The 15603-nt window shown below is 46.6% G+C and overlaps 1 pseudogene; it reads left to right on the top strand.

Moving 5' to 3' along the window:
- The first annotated feature begins 8799 nt into the window (after positions 1-8799).
- Positions 8800-8932, top strand: LOC141113047 (U2 spliceosomal RNA; annotated as a pseudogene).
- Positions 8933-15603: the final 6671 nt, after the last annotated feature.

Below are 15603 nucleotides of genomic sequence, written 5' to 3'. Positions count from 1 at the left end.
AAAATGTCCGCGGACAAAGGTTGAGTTTCATGGGTATAAGGTCCTGATTTGATGCTTGACCCATCAGCTAGCTGTATGGAGAGTCGCTGTTGTTTAAGTTGCAGAGGAATGTTGTGCTGCTGGACGAAGGCATGGTCGATGAAGCAGCTGCAGGCGCCTGAGTGAATTATAGCCTGGACCCGGAGTGCACCTTCTGGAAGCTGTAGTGAGACAGGAACAGCAATGTGAGCAGATCTGGTCAAAATCAATACACAAGAATCATAAGGAGGGGAGTCACATTAACGGGTCTTGTTGGGGCACATGCTTGCATAGTGGCCAGCTCCCCCACAATACAGACAGAGGTTATTCTGACGACGACGCTGCTTCTCCTCTGGTGACAGCGGTGAGCGAAGCAGGCCTATCTGCATTGGCTCTGGGGCTTCAGTAGTGGCGGTAGGTAGTGAGGAAGCAGGAACAGATGGACTGCTAGGTACATTGGGCAGCATCCATATGGGACAAAATTGGCTGGTCCTCTCAGATCTCCGTTCCCTTAAGCGACGATCGATCTGGATGGATAGTTGGATCAAATCTTCCAAAGCACTGGGGACCCCAACTCGAGCCAGCTCATCCTTAAGTGCTTCAGAGAGTCCTAGACGGAACTGGTAGCAGAGAGCTGCATCATTCCATTGTGTATCAGAACTCCACCACTTAAAGTCAGTTACATTGTCCTCTACCGGCCTGCGCCCCTGCTGGAGAGCGTGAAGGCTGGCTTCCGCTGTTGTGGTACACTGGGGGTCATCATACAACTTAGCCATTTCATCCAGGAAAGAGTTCATGGAATTCAAAAGAGGGCTGGCTTGTTCCATCAAGAGGTGAGCCCATGTTTGGGGTTCACCCTGGAGTAGTGAGACGATGAACCCCACTTTAGTGCTTTCCAAAGAGAAGGTGCGTGGTTGTAGCAGGAAGTATAACTGGCATGCATTCTTGAAGGCGCGGAACTTGCTGCGTTCTCCCGAGAATCTCTCAGGAGTAGGGACCCGAGGTTCTGGAGGTGGCGCCACTACTGTGGGGACTGAGGGTGGAGGTGCTGTGGCTGTCAGATGTGCTGAGGTGCCTGGAGATAGCGACTCTACTCTTTGTTCAAGTTGACGATAGCCATCTTGTAGGCCCTGGACTGCCTGGGTAAGGGCTGCGATCTGTTGGCACAGTGCTTCCATGGGTGAGGCCCCCCTTTCGGGCTCCATGTGGCTGGATTGTACTGTCACGTACCATACAGCGGAGCCCGAAATGATGTGAGTGGCCTCTTGCACAGTTCCGGTCCAAGCACCCCTGGTGGTGGGTACAGGGAGTGCGAGGGCAACGAAAGGGTACAGGTGCCTGCAGGTAGGAGGCTGGAACTTGGAGATATAGGAACCTTTGCTGAGGAGATGTGGAAACTGATCACCAAACTTGTTCAGCGGGAGCCAGATCAGGATCAACTGCAGAATCAGGAACAGGCAGGAGTCGGCAACAGGCTGGCAGCGGGGTACCAAGTCAGAAGGCAAAACCGTAGTCAGGAACAGGCAGGGGTTGGCAACAGACAGGCAGCAGGGTACAGAATCAGGAGGCAGAGCCGTAATCATAAGTTCAAGCCAAGGTCAGTATTGCAGGTAGAGGCAGGTTCAGCAGGCAGGGGAGATCCAAGAGAATGGTCAGAAGATAGCCGGGTTTTCAGGAACAAGGTCAATCAGGCAGAGTAACAACAGGAACACAGGAACAAGCTGAAGACAATCCAGCACTGATGCTAGGCAGACTCTCTGTTTATATAGGGTGCTGTGTGCCAGGATTCGCGCCAGAGTACGTGCGTACGCGCATTAGCAACTTAGCAAATTGGCACATGCGCATTAGCACATTAGCACCTTGGCACATTGGCGAATGCGCATTAGCACATTAGCGCTTTGGCACTCGCGGGCGCCCGTTAGCGCGCGTGCGCGTTCGCATAGAGGTACCATTGTGCATGCCCACCCTGGATCTCATTTGTCTCTGGCTATGGTTCCGTGCATGCACCTTGGCATTAGCAGAACGAGGATTGGCAGCTGCTGCATGGAGACAGGTGCTTGCTGTGTGAGTTTTCTGACAGATAAGTTCTCTCCGTCTGCCCAATCGTCTGGGGGTGGTGGTAGGCAGATGAGAATGCCAATTCAATTTCGAGAGAACTAGAGAGAGCCTTCCAGAACCTGGAAAGGAACTGAACACCTCGGTCAGACACTATACTTGAAGGGACTCCATGCAACCTCGCTATTTCCTTAATGAAAACTTTTGCTGTTTCCATAGCCGAAGGTGTGCCTTTCATGAGCAGGAAGTGGGCCATCTTAGACAATCTATCCACTACAACGAAAATGGTAGAAAAACCTTCTGCCTGTGGGAGCTCCACAATGAAATCCATCGAAATCATCTTCCAGGGTCTTTCTGGGACGGTTAAGGGTCTTAGTAGGCCCCAGGCTTTCGTTTGGCTATTCTTATTCCGAGCGCAGGTGGTGCATGACTCCACGTAGATCTTGCAGTCGTTAGCCAGCTGAGGCCACCAGAACGTGTGTTGTACCAGCTCTGTCGTTTTCAGAACGCCAAAATGTCTGGCCAACTTATGGTCGTGGCAGAGCTCCAATACTGCCACCCTCAGATTCTCTGGGACCATAATTTTGCCCTTGTGCCAGAACAAACCATCTTGTGCCCTCACATTGTTCTCAGCAGAGGGGGACCAACCCATAGAGGCTTGTCTTATTTGGGATAGGAGATCCCCTTGAAGTAACAGAAAATTTCCAGCAGGAAGGATGGTGTCTGGGGGTAAGGATTCCCCAGAATCATGGAACATGCGGGATAAAGCGTCCGGCTTGATATTTTTAGAACCAGGTCTGTAGGTGATGTGGAACTGAAATCTGGAGAAAAACAGAGCCCATCTGCCCTGCCGTGGTTTCAATCTCTTGGCCGTTCTTAAATACTCCAGGTTTTTGTGGTCGGTATAAACCAGAATGGGATGTGCACCACCCTCCAGTAAGTAACGCCACTCCTCCAGGGCGGCCTTAAAGGCCAGAAGCTCCCGATCTCCTACATCATAATTTTTCTCCGCTGTGGAGAGCTTACGTGAGAAAAAGGCTACTGGATAAAGGAGGGCCTTCGCACCTTGCCGCTGAGAAAGCACAGCCCCCACTGCAAATTCTGAAGCATCCACCTCAAGGACAAATGGCAAAGGCAGGATCTGGGTGTTTCAGGATGGAAGCAGAGGTAAATAGCTCCTTAAGTTTTTCAAAAGCGGATTGCGCCTTAGGCGACCAGCAGAAACGGTTCCCTTGCTTGGTCAGTTCAGTGATGGGGCAATTATTGCAGAGAAGCCCCTGATGAACTTCCGATAGAAATTGGCAAAGCCAATAAAGTGTTGGACTCCTTTCTTATCGGAGGGAGCAGACCAGTCCAGGATGGCAGCCACTTTTTGGGGATCCATCTTAATGCCATTGACAGAAATGATTAGGCCGAGGAACTGGATGCACTGGAGTTCAAATTCACATTTTTCCAGTTTAAAGTCCATGCTGCCTGAGCCGGGTTAACACATTTCGGACATGCCTGCGATGCTCGGTAACTGAGGAGGAGAAGATTAAGATGTCATCTAAATATACTATAACATACAAGTCCAGAAGGTCACGGAAGATGTTATTAACAAAGTGTTGAAATGTCGCTGGAGCGTTGCACAGGCTGAAGGGCATGACAAGATACTCAAAGTGCCGAAATCGGGTACGGAAGGCTGTTTTCCATTCATCTCCTTCTCGGATGCAGATTAGGTTGTAGGCACCACGGAGGTCTAGTTTAGTGAAGATGAGGTGAGGTAGATGGACAGATAAAACCCTTCTTTAGATTCTCATCAATGTAGGTTTTAAGGGCGTCCAGCTCCTGCTCTGTTAGTGGGAAAATTCTTCCAAAGGGGACTTCAGTTCCTGGCAGAAGCTCTATCGGGCAATCATAAGGTCTGTGGGGAGGAATGGTCTCTGCCCTCTTCTTGCTAAACACATCAAGAAAGTCTCAATAGGGAGCTAGGAATGCCTGCTGTGATTCAGTGTCAATGTCCAGACAGAGGAGCTGAGTGGGTTTTACGGAAGTACTGTGCAAGCAGTGCTGTTGACAATATCTGGAGAGGAACTTAATTTCCCCAGTGGCCCAGTCAATGCTAGGATTATTGGCCTGTAGCCAAGGCATTCCCAGGATGATGGGGAAGAGCGGAGAAGAGATGGCATCCAGGCGTAGAAATTCGCGATGGTGAGGACCCATGATGGCCAGCAAAGGGACAGACTCCTGGATGACAGGACCAGAGCTAAGGGTGGAGCCATCAGCAAGGTGTACAGCAAGTCCCTGAGTTTTTGATTGGAGAGGAATGCGGTGGTTGGCAGCAAAGGTCAGGTCAATGAAGCAACTGCATGCTCCGGAGTCAATTATGACTGAGACTGGAAGATCCTGTTCTGGAAGCTGTAGAATAATGGAGCGAGCAAGATGAGTATCAGGCTTAGGCAAGGTAGATGCATACTTAGGAGAGGTTGGAAGGGACTTACGTGTCTTGTTAGGGCAAGATCTCACGTAGTGACCCGGTTCCCCGCAATACATGCACAGATTGTTAACACGTCGGCGCTGCCGTTCTTCCGGAGTGAGAGGTGGACGGAGAAGACCAAGCTGCATAGGTTCAGGGGTATCGAGGACCGGAGCGGAAGGTGCATGAAGACATTGTCGGGAAGAGCTGGTAGCACTAGGGACCTTGGGGAGGACCCAGGTAGGGCGGAATTGGTTGGTGGATCTCTCGGAGCGGCGCTCCCTTAGGCGTCGGTCTATTTGAACAGACAGGTTAATAAGGTCATCCAAGGATTGGGGTATTCCGACCCGTGCCAGCTCGTCTTTAAGCGAATTGGATAGCCCCATACGAAATTGATAATGCAGGGCAGCGTCATTCCAGTCCGTATCAGAACTCCAACGCCTGAATTCCAGCGCATAGTCCTCTGCAGGTCCACACCCTTGTTGTAGAGCGTACAAGGCGGATTCAGCGGTAGCTTTTAACTGAGGGTCATCATATAGCTGGGACATAGCGGCAAAGAAGGCATCCAGACTATCTAGAAATGCTGACTTTTGCTCCAGAAGGTGGTGGGCCCAGGTCTGTGGTTCACCGGACAAAAGAGAAATCACAAAGCCCACCTTAGTCACTTCCAAAGAAAAGGTGCATGGTTGCAGAGCAAAGTAAAGTTTGCAGGCGAATTCTGTGTGGGCCTTTGGCAGATCGAATATTCGCCTTTTTGGCTCCCTTTCGCCTGTCTCCGCCATAGCTACAAGTGAGGGTATTCCCTGGTTAGTTACTCATGGAGTACATCGTGGGAGATAGGGTAGGAATTAGAGGAATTTATTGTTTTATAATCTACTCAGGGCAATCTCTCCTTTTCCAAATCTTCCATCATGACTAAGTGGGAATCGGAATTGATGAACCCCTTCACTGACAGTATCTAGAAAAAGGCACTTATGCATACTTATAAGGCCACTCGATGTATTAATCATTGGGATATGTACCAAAAAGTACTCTATAGGTGGTACTACACACCTTATAAATTATCGAGATCGGGGCTTTTTTTCAGTGGGAATGTGGAGGGAAAGCAGTTCCCAGAACTGAATGTATGTAATGGCAAGAGGTGCTGGAGGATCTACTGATGCTGGCTGCTGGGGAATCTTTTGTTGATGGAGGGATCTATTTTTGTGAAGGAGGGGGGTCTATTGTTGCTGTGAAATTCTTCCGTTGCTTGTGGGGGATCTATTGTTGCTGGGGTGGGTCTTATGTTGCTGGGGGGGTCCGTCATTGCTGGGAAGGATGTACTGTTGAGGGAGGGGTCTTTGTTGCTGGCTGCTGGAGGGTCTATTGATCCTAGCTACTGGGGAAACTATTGTTGCTGGAGGAGATTTATTTTGTAGGGGGTCAATCGTTCCCAGGAGGGATCTACTGTTGAGGGAAGGGTCTAATGTTGCTTAATGCTGGAGGGTTTATTGATGCTGGCTGTTAGGAGTCCATTGTTGCTGGGGTGGATCTATTGTCGCTGGGGTGTCCACTGTTCCTAGATCTTTTTAACTGCCTTTCTGGTTATCATTATCAAATTCCATACAAAATACTTAGCACCACAAAATAATACTTGGTTCTGTAATCTTTAAAAGGTGTGGGACTGGGAGGTGGATAAGGGGTGGAACCAAGGAATGGTGCTCAGAGGAAGGTATGAGGGTGGAGTCAAGGGGTGCCCCAGAAAGGAGAAGTTCCTGCACCTAATCTCTGAGTGAAAAAAAGCCCTGATTGAGATACTACCCAACTATGGACCCTGGCTGCTGGAGACAATGCGGAGATGTGGGTTCACTGCTTCACCTTTTATGGAAGTGTAAACTTCTCCATTAATCTTGGAACCAGGTCTTCCGCATGGCCTCAGACAGCATAGGAATGCATATCTCTCCTGATCATGCCCTGGATTTATTGCATTTGGGCGTAGGACAAATCCCTCCCCGCTAGAACTGTTCTTATTCAGATACTGTAAGCAGCCAAATTAGTCATACACATGGAACTCTGCTACTTCACCTAGCTTGTTAGACACTGTTAAAATGCTTTATTATTAATGTGAAATAGAAAAATCTACCATTCACAGATTTATCTTCCAATAAATTCTGATCTAACTGGACTGTTTGGTTAAAGGAACCCGAATTGTATTGTTGTTGCTTGATGACGTCCCTGTCCCTCTTGTTACCGAGCTCCTTTGGCAAAGTCTACATACCTTACTCTGACTGGTCTACTATTCCTTCTTCCCCTCTTACTCCCTATGCTACTCTCTTCCCTTTTACACTGCTTTTCTTTTTCTGGCACTTTTTTTGAGTCTTCACCCCTCTTCCCTCCCCGCCCACCTCCCTTGAAGTAATATGTTCCATGTCAGACAACACACGTTGTACGATTTCAAGTTGTGTTTAAACTTTCAATGCTATATGTGAATTGTATATCACCCTTACCTTAATACCCTTGAGACCCTGACTGTCTGTGCAGACACTCCAAAATGCCTTCATTATCATCTTGATACTGGTCCTGTGCAGTGGTGGAGCCCACAAGTACCCTTTAACGTGATTGTAAATTACAAACATGTTATACTTGCCTGCTCTTTACAGTGGTTTTGCACAGAGCAGCCTGGATCCTCCTCTTCTCAGGTCCCTCTTCGCTGCTCCTGGCGACTCCCGCCTGTTGAGTGCCCCCACAGTCAGCAGCTTGCGATGGGGCCACCTGAGCCTTGCTGCAGCTCCGTGTGTCCATTTAGACACAGAGCTGTGGCCCGTCCCCGCCCCCTCTATTTCCTGATTGGCTGACTTTGATTGACAGCTGCGGAAGCCAATGGCTGCTGTGTCTCAGCCTCGAGGAGAGTCCCAAACGGCTAAGACACTTGTGGACATCGCTGGAGAGAGAGAGAGGGACCTCAGTTAAGTATTAGAGGGGCTAAGGGAGGCTGCTACACACAGGTTTTTTTATAGAATGCATTAAGATTAAAAAAAAGAAAAACTTTTGCCTTTACAACTCCTTTAAAAGGGGTATGTTCTATGGAGATGCAAACAAAATAGCTGCATCAATCTTTGGATAAAGTTCAAGAAATCCCACTAAAGAAAAAGTATCACTTGAACAGATCTAGATAATTTCCTGTCCCAGAGATACTACAGTTTTTTGTTTTTTTTTTGGCTGAGGATTATTTGTAGCTAAGCCTCTTACTCAAGGCACAGTAATTAAAGCCTTTATGGTGGGTACAAGAACCATGCTTATCAACCTAACTATGCCCCTTTAAATCCATCTCGCTGTCCGTAGACTTTGGCCAAGCCTATCATTCACCACATCATAATACTCGTTAGAGTGCCTGAGAGGGGCCCCAGAACTTTCACACTTTTAGCAAAACCCTGATTATATCATAATTCTAGGCAGAAATCAGATCCAATACTATGCTAGACTCGATCAATCCCAGATCCTGTATTGTACTTTAGACTCTGGAATTTCATTACTTATAGGACTGAAAAAGTTTATTTTATTTTTAATTGTAACAAATTGTAAAGCAGAAATCCAGCAAAAAAACAAGATAAAAATGACTAGCACAAGAAATAAAGTAACAAAACCAGCGTTTACTGCAATATTCAGCTTGAATCAAGAGCGTTGAGGTTTTGCCTGCAGTACTATTGTTGCCACTAGATGTCCTCATGCAATTCTCTTCCTATGAGCCCAGTCATGACCTTATCTCTCTTCTCTCATCAGCATGCTTCCCATCAGCAGTTCCTTGTGATGCTTTTTCCCTCTCAAACTTGCTGTACAGGGACTACAAAAGGTTGACACCTGTTTAGATTTAGACAACACAGGAAGTGAGAATAACTCTCTCTAATTTAAAGGACACTCCCTTCTTAGAAAGTTGTCCCCAGAATTTGTCTCCTTTGGAAGATTTCCCCTCTATCCCTGTTCTGAAGACAAAACGTACAATTTTGTCTTTCACATCATTTTCTGTTACGATTCCATTATACAACATAACAAATAAACAGAATGAATGTCCAAAGCGGAAAAAGGATTTTAGTAAAGTTTTGGCTGCATTAATAAAGCATTGATTACAAAGCTGCAAGATTATAAATACAGGGAAGCCAGCGATGCAGCAGCTGGGCACTAGCGCTCACAACGTCAGTCAGGGGCAGAGCAAGAGGGGTGCTTGGGTATGGTGGTTCCTCCTGCAAAGCCCACCCCTGATCACACCTGATTCATCCAGCACATTACCCCATATGAAGACTTCTCTGCCTTTTGGCTAAGATCAAGTGTAGTAGCTGTTCTTATCAGTTTCCAGGAGGTGGCGCTTGCTTACGTCCCTGATCTATGGCGAAATAGAGATGGGATTGTGGTTGCTATGCAAAACCTGCTGGAGTGAAGGTAACCCGGAGCGGTTTGTAGCCAAATGGGAAGCCTTCTGATGGGGATGAAGAACCACGGGGTCTGATCCGGAGGGTCGGGACCCTGGCCTTCTGGCCTGGATTGAGGCAGCTCTAGCTCCGAACAGTTATTCGGGAGAGAACGCTGGCTCCCCTTTCTCCCACTGGGGGAGCGGCCAGTACTTCCCGAATGTAATTAGGTAGGCGGGACGGAACGATGGTGAGGTCTGATGATAAAGGGCTCTCACCAAGCTTCCAGAACTCCATGCCTTCCTGCCTAAGGGTGGGGGCTGCTGTGGTCTGGGCTGTGGGTCAGGGTTGCTTTGAAAAGCCAGTGGTGAATGTGCCCCTGAAGTGGCAGTTCAGGGGTGCCGTACAGTCACTGTGTTTAGGCACTTGATTTTATGCCACCATGGTCACTTCACCACTACACACGTTTTTCACACCTGCCTCTTGGGCTGAGCCTTTTGGCTAGGACCAGGGGAAATTTTTATTCCTGGCCGGAGGGCCGGCCATTGTATTGCACAATGGTCACTTTCACTCTCCTACCTCCCTATCCCTCCACTCTTTACCCCTGTTTGTCACTTTTTTGTAATTTTTTGTTTGTAGTGTATACACGTTTGTCACTGTGTGGCGAGTAGGGTGTGGATCCTCGGGCCTACTCTGAAAGTCTCGGGAAGGGGTGGACATAGGCCTTTTGACTTGGTTCGCCCTCTCCTTTGGGGGTCTCCCTTCGGGGGAGCCCCACCTGTACTTGGGTTGGTCTGTTCCGGCAGACCTTCCAGTAAACGGGGGTCCTCCTGGTTTCGGCCAGATGGACCCATTGTATAAGTACCTCAATCCCTGTCTGGAGCCTAACGTCCCGGGGGATCAGGGTAAGGTCTTTCCCTAGTGGAAGACTCTGAACACCCATTGCACGTTTTTGTGTGTCACTCTTTATGTGTGTGCACTTTTTTTTGGCACCGGGTGGAAGTTTTTGAGGTGTGTTTTGCACGCCACTGGCTTTTCAATTAAAAAAAATTACCCCATACGAAGACTGGATCTCTCCACACACCTTAGCCTGCTCAGACCACATACTTCTGGTACATTTTTTCCTGCTCATACCACATCCTAGCGTGAAGTTAGCATAACATACACTTTCACTCTGTGTTAAATCGAGCCAATGCACCACGCTATCATGCTGGCCTGCAATATACTCTATAAATGCTGCAAAGGGTGCATACAAAAGGCCATTTAAACAGCTGTGACACACTCACACAAAAAAAAAAAAACACAATGAAAAAAGCCATATTGTGCTTAAACTATTTTATTTGTTTCAAACAAACATATTATAAATGAATTCAGTATCACCAAATTAGGCTTTGTAAATTAACGGAAAAAAATGACAATTTTCTAACACACACAAGCCTAAATTCGCAAAAAGGATGATATAGGTCTTGGCAACAGGGACACATGTACCTCTTCACCAGACTGCAGCAGTAGCAGCGTTGTAAGATGTAAATGTTTTCTGAGTTCTGAACATTTGCTGTGTAGTCTCCATGTTAGTCTGTAGTACAGCAAACACTTATAAGAAAAACATTGCAAACACAGTCAACATACATGTAAAAGATGCAGGTAAAAAATTGTGACAAATGAAAGAACTGAGTGTTCAGAAATGTGCAGTTTAAGTAAAACATCCACTTAAAAAAGTAAAACCTCCAGGTTACCAGAACTAGGGTCCTCATACCAAAGAAGCATTAAGTAATACTTGCCTAAACCTGTGGGTATGGCGGCAGCACTGCCAGGCTGGTACAAAGTCTCCTGCATTTGGTAGGTGCTTGTGATGTAAAATGAATAAATTGGATGTGGCCTTGCTAATACACAGACAAGCTGGTCCTAATCCATAAGCTTGACCTGTTGCAGTGGATGGAGCGCTAGAGGCAAAAAACCTTGTGTCGGCTGCCTTTCCTATGGGTTCAGATGCTGGTTTAGGGCTTTGTGAAGACTCAGAAAGACCTAATCACCACAGTTGAAACTCCCTACTAGTTGATGACCTCTGACCTGGCATGTCACATGATCAGTCAGAATCCTTTAGAGGGAAAAAAAACAGCAAGTAAAAAAAGATTAATAAGAGTTTAAAATACTACTGGGGGTGGAGGGTAGTTGAACCAAGAGTTGCTCTATAAAATGTTGGTCCTTTAAAAACCGAGGGGGGGGGGGGGGGGGTTCATAAATTTCTGCTTCAATAAACAGCTCTTCTGACTCTTGAAATAGTATTAGGTACTTACAGCCAATATAAGGTATCTAAGGTAGAGATAAGTGTTTTTTTTTAAATACTCAGAAAGGGACAGGTTGATTACTCAATAAATACAGATGCTAAAAGCAGAGCTGTGAAATTCAGAAGTGTTGCCTTATAGCGGAGTTCCAGCCTATATAATTTTTTTTTTTTTTAAAGTCAGCAGCTACAAATAATGTAGCTACTGACTATTAATACAAGGATACTTACCTGTCCCAGGATCCGGCCACGTTGGCCTCCCGAAGCTGATTTGGGAGGCCAACAATTAATTGCAAATCACTTAGCAATTAATTGCTAAGTTTTGCTTAGCGCTGCACTATTTATGTTTTTAAATGTTTACTGAGGATTTCTATTTTGACCTTGAGTGTTATAGCGGCTTTTTAGGTTAGGATATTTGTTTGCGCCGATTGATTACTATTTATTTTTGATTGCATTTCCAATTTACCACAATCCGGCTGCAATACTATGGAGGTATTCCAATATTTGGAAAAAAGAGAAATTATAATAGGGGAAATTTTTCCAAAGGCCAGCAAACTGAACAAACTAATGAACTGGCTCATACCTTTAGAAAACTTGGACATGTTTTTGAGAAAAAGGTGAAAGCTTGGTGGGATATCCTATCATTTGAACAATATATTTCAGCTAAACTTATTCCTAGACGTCTTAGATGGGATGTGCCCCCCAATGATGGACTCATGGATGATCAGTCCACGAAGGAATGGGGGGAATTCTTTACGAAAAAAGGTCTGGAATTAATTTTTATTTTTATGTAAACAGATGAAAATGAAATCCTTAGAGATCCAGATTTGTGAGCTAAAGAATTTAATAGAGCCGCATAAAGATACTGATGAATTTCTTAAATTATCTACTGATTTAAAAAATAGATTAGTCAAATGGGATTGTGATACACAGAATAAGAAAAAGAAAAAATGTATTAGGGACTTTGAAGATTTTAATAAAGGGAACATTTACAAATGGCAAATGAGCTCTGTTGATCCAGGAATGATCCCCAATCAGTCCTGATCAATCCAGGGGATATCAATACACCATTACCTACCCCCATAGGAAACGTTACATACACTTATGATGAAGTAGGTACACCACCAGGAGACGGACATTATCAGGTGGTCCATAACAAAAGGGGAAAAAAAATTGAAGGGGGAGAGGTAAGGGGGGGGGGGCTCACACCCACCCCCACATAGACACTACACGTATATCACCCCCCTTCGTGATTATCATGACCCTAGGGATGGTTCCTCTTTTCAGAATAACTACCAACATGCACCAGATTTCCAAGATTCTTATACTAGATTTCCCCCTCAGTATGCTAACCAGGTTCCCACCTATAACCGATTCTCCCCATTACAATATCAAGGTCCCCAAAGGGGAGGGAATTTTCGGGGACCCTCGAGAGGAATGGGCAGGGGCACTCCATCCATGCCTCCCAACCCAGGGGGGGGTGGCAGGGGAGCCTCCCCCACCAAAACACAGCATCAACGACAATGGCCAGCAACGAAAAAGAAAACTCAGAGAGGAAAGAGAGGGGGCAGGAGAGTTCAAAAGAACAAGACCCCCATAGGCACAGGAATATATAATCTTATTGGGACCTCCCTAACCGAAGATGAAATTTGGGTATTGGATAGAGGTTTAAAGTTTGCCCCCACACGTAACCTAATTGAATTTCAAACGTATATTAGTATACAGAAATTCATTAGGGGCCTCAATATTAAGAAATACTTTATTTCTAACACCTCTAGTTCATCAGTTAGGATTTCTCAAACATCTGAAGGTATACATTCGAACCTCCGCAATAGGTCTATTTTTAATCCTCCAAATGTGGATACTAAACATATGGATGTTTTTAAAAACATGGTGGCTAAGGACCTTGAAAAATTGGCAGTCCGAAAGGCTAATAACCCCTTTTACATCAAAAGGGGTATTGAGCTATTGGAAACCAAAAAGGACCTAGTAATCCAACCAGCAGATAAGGGAGGAGGATTGGTCGTTGTAAGTAAAACATACTATAGGAATGAGATGGAAAATTCACTCGGGGATAATAATACGTATAGTATATTATCTAAGGACCCAATGTTTCAATTTAAAGAGGAGTTGCATGTCCTGATCGAAAAGGGTAAACAAGTTGGGGTGCTCAATAAAAAGGAGGCTCTATTTTTAGGCCCCCTGTTTTGCAGAACCCCGATAGTTTACGTTTTGCCCAAGATGCATAAGAATACTGTTAATCCACCAGGAAGACCGATTGTCAATGGTATTGACTCGGTCTCATCTAGACCGGGTCAATACATTGACACTTTTCTCCAACCCATGGTGATCAACACTGAGGCATTCTTAAAAGATACGAAACAAATCATTCAGATTCTAGAGAACCTTAAACTCCCTAGCAAGTTTCCTAATCACAGCGGATGTGAGTTCACTGTATACTATTATTAGCCATGAAGACACTTATCTTCGATCAGATGGGCTTTTTTGTCATCTGACCTCTCCAGGAAACATAAATTTATTTTGAGTTGTCTGAGCTTTTGTCTGTTGAGAAATTACTTTTGGTACAATAGGCAGTTCTTCCTACAGACTAGGGGAGTTGCTATGGGGGCTCGGCTTGCTCCCAATGTGTCACCAATTTATTTATGGCCCACTGGGAAGAAGAATGTGTGTTCAAAAACCAACCCCCTGAGCTAGTATGTTACCATAGGTATATTGATGATTTAATTATGATTTGGGAGGGTAAAAGATCTGGTTTAGAGGTCTTTATGAATACATTAAATGCCAACAATAAAAATATTATCTTATCTTGGATTATTACTACTGAGCGGACAGTCTTTCTCGATCTAGAAATTTTTAAAGGTAAAGGTGATGGACTGGCCAAGCATGTCTCTAGACCTAAACCCTATTGAGTATCTGTGGGGCATCCTCAAATGGAAGGTAGAGGAGCGCAAGGTCTCTAACATCCACCAGCTCCGTGATGTCGTCATGGAGTAGTGGAAGAGGTCTCCAGTGGCAACCTGTGAAGCTCTGGTGAACTCCATGCCCAAGAGAGTTAAGGCAGTGCTGAAAAATAATGATGGCCAGGACCGATCCTGGCTGGGGTGCACGGGGTGCAGTGCACCCGGGTGCCACCGAGGTGGGAGCGCTGAAGCGCCAGAGTGCTCCCCTCCCTCCTCCTCTCCTTGTCTGTCTGCCGTTCCCCGCCACTGCCGCTGCTGTGCCCACCCCCCCTCCTCCTGTCAGAGGAGGAGAGCGAAACAGCCGTAGTGGCTGTCTCTGTGTGCAGAGAGAGACCAGCCGCGGCCGCGCAGTGACGTCATGGGGGGTGGGGGGGCGGTTCGAGCCCGACCCCAATGTGTACCACTTCTCCTCCTGTGTGTAACTCCTGCTCTGTTCTCCACCCGGGCGGTGCGGCTGCACACCGTCCTTTCCTCTCCAGCTGCCGCCGGGTGTTTTTAATTAGCCTAATGGGGGGGTCTGTACTAATGTGGGGGGGGTAGTTTGTCCTGGGGGGGTCTATACTAATGTAGGGGGTGTGATTTGCCCTGGGGGGTCTAAACTAATGTAGGGGGGTGATTTGTCCTGGGGGTTCTGTACTAATGTAGAGGGGGGTGGTTTGTCCTGGGGGGTCTATACTAATGTAGGGGGGGTGATTTGTCCTTGGGGTCTAAACTAATGTGGGGGGGTGATTTGTCCTGGGGGTTCTGTATTAATGTAGGGGAGATGATTTGTCCTGGGGGTCTGTACTAATGTAGAGGGGGGGTTTGTCCTGGGGGGTCTATACTAATGTAGGGGGGTGATTTGTCCTGGGGGTCTATACTAATGTAGGGGGTTGATTTGTCCTGGGGGGTCTAAACTAATGTAGGGGGGTGATTTGTCCTGAGGGTTCTGTACTAATGTAGGGGGGATGATTTGTCCTGGGGGGTCTGTACTAATGTAGGGGGGTTGTCCTGGGGGGGGTCTATACTAATGTAGGGGGGGGGAATTTGTCCTGGGGGGTCTAAACTAATGTAGGAGGGGTGATTTGTCCTTAGGGGGTCTAAACTAATGTAGGGGGGTGATTTGTCCTGGGGGGTCTGTATTAATGTAGGGGGGAGTGATTTGTCCAGGGGTCTAAACTAATGTAGGGGGGTGATTTGCCCAGGGGTCTGTACTAATGTAGGGGGGTGGTTTGTCCTGGGGGGGTCTAAACTAATGTAGAGGGGGTGGTTTGTCCTGGGGGGTCTATACTAATGTAGGGGGGTGATTTGTCCTGGGGGTCTATACTAATGTAGGGGGGATTTGTCCTGGGAGTCTGTACTAATGTAGGGGGGGGTGGTTTGTTCAGGGGGTCTATGCTAATGTAGGGGAGGTGATTTGTCCTGGGGGGTCTAAACTAATGTAGGGGG

This window comes from Aquarana catesbeiana, linkage group LG11, assembly GCF_042186555.1.
Source record: "Aquarana catesbeiana isolate 2022-GZ linkage group LG11, ASM4218655v1, whole genome shotgun sequence".
Lineage (NCBI taxonomy): Eukaryota > Metazoa > Chordata > Amphibia > Anura > Ranidae > Aquarana > Aquarana catesbeiana.
The sequence above is the reverse complement of the archived record's forward strand: the minus strand, read 5'-3'. Positions and strand labels throughout refer to the sequence as shown.